This window comes from Phalaenopsis equestris, unplaced genomic scaffold (genome assembly GCF_001263595.1).
Source record: "Phalaenopsis equestris unplaced genomic scaffold, ASM126359v1 Scaffold000210, whole genome shotgun sequence".
Lineage (NCBI taxonomy): Eukaryota > Viridiplantae > Streptophyta > Magnoliopsida > Asparagales > Orchidaceae > Phalaenopsis > Phalaenopsis equestris.
Genome location: NW_018164652.1, coordinates 25,549 through 29,634, shown reverse-complemented (window position 1 = coordinate 29,634; position 4,086 = coordinate 25,549). Strand labels below are relative to the sequence as shown.

Sequence of the window (4,086 nt, the reverse complement as noted above, 5' to 3'; positions counted from 1 at the left end):
AGCAGGAATAGAACATTCCAACAGTAACTCGACAAAGGCAGTCTGAGTGAGCTGTGACAATTGACATTAGAGCCTATATTCCAATCAACTAGGCTTAAGTCTTAGTAGGAGATTTATGTGTATGGAAATATCATTTCTTATAAAATTAGGATTAATTATGAATTTGTAAATGTTAATAAGTAATAAGACTTTAAAATCTACCAGTAAAATTTGTGAAGGGAATCTTTTTGGTAATCTATGCCAACAGTGTACGTTGGCATTGATTATCTTGTTATTATAAAGTTTTGGAAAAACACTTTTAAGAGTTTTCATGTGATATTATGAATGCAGATGATTACAATTTTTGATGATTAAACATAAAATTTATATAATCAAGTTCATTTATATTGATGCAATATATTTGGTATTATGATGATTATAAAAGATCCACCTTTTGAGCTCTTATGATCAATTTTTGTTGATAGATTATAGTGATCAATAGGGGCGGATGAATAGAATAGATAAGTTGATGTGATTATCTGGATTATTATCAGTATATTAAATAAATGTAATTGTCTTATAAACCTTGATTATGTTGTAAAGAGATACCAAAAGACCTTGAGAGTCATTGCAAGTGAAAACAATGTGTCACAAACAATGATTAATGGCACAGAGAATGAGAGACATCAAACTTTGATTGGATTAACATTAAATTTATCAACTCACCCTGTCATATTAAACTACTGTTAAAATCATTCAAGCCCGAGGGGCATGCTTTGACAATCTCTTTCTCTTACCACTCTAAATTCAACTATTCCTCTATAAAAATCCAACTCCAAAATGGTAAATGATAAGTTGCAATAATAGCTAATGAAAGCTTCAAGGCACTCTTACTCATTGTGCAACACAATTTAGATTTAATTGCATAACGTCCATAAGTCACAAATCATAGCAAAACAATAGCTAAATCATGAAATAGCTAATATACTATACAATATTTTTGACAAAAAAACTGTGACCTATATCTCTACGCCTTTCACTCCATCGTATCAAAAAACAATTTGAACTCTTCCTTATGCTTGATGTTTTAAAAGTATAAAATCACTGCTACCAACACATCTTTCTTTAAAGTATCTAAAAGAAAACTTATAGTTGCTTTTTATATTACCATTGATTTTTAGCTACTTCAAATATTAGTGATTCAAAAAAGTGTATGATCCCTATATCTTTTTTGTAGAAATGGACAGAATTAGAGTATTATGCTTTAGAAAGAGCTGACACATGTTCCTTCCACATCTTTAACCCTCCATGGCATCTTTTTCTTTTTATGAATGACTACGATTCAAGTTACTTAAAATTCATAATCTAAAAATTAATCTTTCAACTATTTTAAATCCTTCTTATTCAAAATATACAATAGATGATGGAACGTGTGGAGCGAAAATAAAATCATATCTTTCTAAAAGGATGACAATCCATCCATACATATAATTATAATATTATCAGAATTATAATAACAACAACAAGCCTTTGTTACATGAATCTTTTTTATCCATTGTGTCCTATTGAGTTACATATTTTCATTTAATTCTAATAAATTAAGATCATCTTTATACAACATGTCAGGTCTTTTTAGGTCTACCTAAACCTTTCTTAGCATAATTCAAATTTAAAACATCTACTCTCTTAATAGGGTTATCAGATGGTCGACTACTAACGTGAACAAACCATCTAAGGCGACTGTCTTTTATCTTTGTCTGTCACTGGAGCTACTACAACCCTTTCACTAACATATTTTTATTTTGTCTCTAACTATAAAGTCACGCATCCACCTGAGTATTCTCATTTCAACAACACTTACCTTAATTTTATGCTTCTCTTTTAGAGGCCAACATTCCGCACCATGAAACATTTTAGGTTCACCATAATCTTATTAAATTTTCCTTTAAGTCTAAGCAATACTTTTCTATCACAAAATAGGCCCAATGAATTCCTCCACTTCAACCATACACTTGAATTCTACTAATAACATCCCCATCTATATCACTATCACTTTGAACAATAAACTTGACATATCTAAAACGTTCTTTATTGACTTGATCACCAATAATTACAACCCTACCACTAGATCGACTACTACTAGAATTACATTCCATGTATTCAATTTTAAATCTATTAAAACGACAGTCTCTAGATTCTAAAGTTGACCTCCATAAATCAAGTTTTTCCTGAACTCCATCTTCCTACTTATGTTCGAACACGAGTAATAGTCCTAGTAAGTAAGTATGTATGTATGTATCTATATATATATTCATAACACGCGATGTATCTGCTAGGGTTTACTCTCGTCACGTCTTCATGGCGACCCGAGTAGCCTCGTTATCTCTTCGCCGGATCGAAATCGCAGCCTGCTCCTTCGTCATACTTGTCGTCTGCTAGACTTTCGTCGTTTCCTTCGTCGCGCTTCATCTGCCTCAAATTCTTCTGCTCGACTCCGTCTGCTTCGACTTCGCCTCCCTCGGCTTCGCGACTCCGTCTGCTGCGTCGTTTCCGCGTTCTTAGTCGTTCCTTGACGAAATCGCAACCTTCGTCGTCTGCGGGTCTTCTTCGTCAAGGCGATACGCTACATCGACCTGCTCAACTGCTCGCGTCGTTCATAGGCAGCAATTTTGCTCGCCTATTTCCAGCGTCCGGCGGCTCCCTAGCTGCTTTGGAGATGGCAACCACGATCCGCTCCTATGTCACTGCACTTGTTGGCGACATTCCTATTCCTACTCTTGCTTCTCTTTCAAGTTCAAAATCTGGTTTTCATATTAGCAAGTCCTCCAATGTTCCTCAATCTTTTCACGACGTTTGAAGGTGGTGGCGATCACACTTTCTAAAATTTGTGAAGGGAATCTTTTTGGTAATCTATGCCAACAGTGTACGTTGGCATTGATTATCTTGTTATTATAAAGTTTTGGAAAAACACTTTTAAGAGTTTTCATGTGATATTATGAATGCAGATGATTACAATTTTTGATGATTAAACATAAAATTTATATAATCAAGTTCATTTATATTGATGCAATATATTTGGTATTATGATGATTATAAAAGATCCACCTTTTGAGCTCTTATGATCAATTTTTGTTGATAGATTATAGTGATCAATAGGGGCGGATGAATAGAATAGATAAGTTGATGTGATTATCTGGATTATTATCAGTATATTAAATAAATGTAATTGTCTTATAAACCTTGATTATGTTGTAAAGAGAATACCAAAACACAGAGTCATTGCAAGTGAAAACAATGTGCCACAAACAATGATTAATGGCACAGAGAATGAGAGACATCAAACTTTGATTGGATTCAAACGGATGTCACAAATCTCTTAGTTTGCAGGATTGGGTCTATCGCTGAGGTCTACACTTATCTCTCGGGAAGGTGTAGTATTTGCGGTATCAGGCACGATTTTGCAAACTATCAGACTAATGAGATCCATTTGGTCTCATTTTTCAAAAATTAAAACATACTACTTTCGAAACCCAAACTATATATCTTTTATATTTAAATTAAATCTCGAAAATTTATTTTCATATATCATATTTTTCAAATCTAATCAATCGAAAAAAAGTTGACTGACAGATGGCACCTTCAAATCCCATAGAAAACAATACTGAAGGACTATTACCTACAAAGGATAGTGTTCAGACTGATAATCAAGAGAACCTCGCAGCTTCCCATCTTCAGGAAGTATCCGGTGTAGAGGAAACTCATACTTCACATATCCTAGAACCTATTGTGGATATTACGATTGGTAATCCTTCTGCTACAGCTCTACCACCTCATCAGACTGATTCTTCGGATGAAGAATAATGACAGGTCTATTCCAGGAGGAAGAAAAAGAATTGAGGTCTCTCGTCACGTCTTCATGGCGACCCGAGTAGCCTCATTATCTCTTCGTTGGATCGAAATCACAGCCTGCTCCTTCGTCATACTTCGTCGTTTGCTAGACTTTCGTCGTTTCCTTCGACGCGCTTCATCTGCCTCAAATTCTTCTGCTCGACTCCATCTGCTTTGACTTCGCCTCCCTCGGCTTCGCGACTCCCTCTGCTGCGGCGT

The 4,086-nt window shown here is 34.8% G+C and overlaps 1 protein-coding gene across 1 annotated transcript in view; it reads right to left on the bottom strand.

Annotated features, from left to right (window-relative positions):
* Positions 1-4,086, bottom strand: part of LOC110023087 (kinesin-like protein KIN-14I) — a gene marked incomplete at its 5' end in the record, with an annotated part of 38,584 nt that overhangs the window by 23,931 nt on the left and 10,567 nt on the right.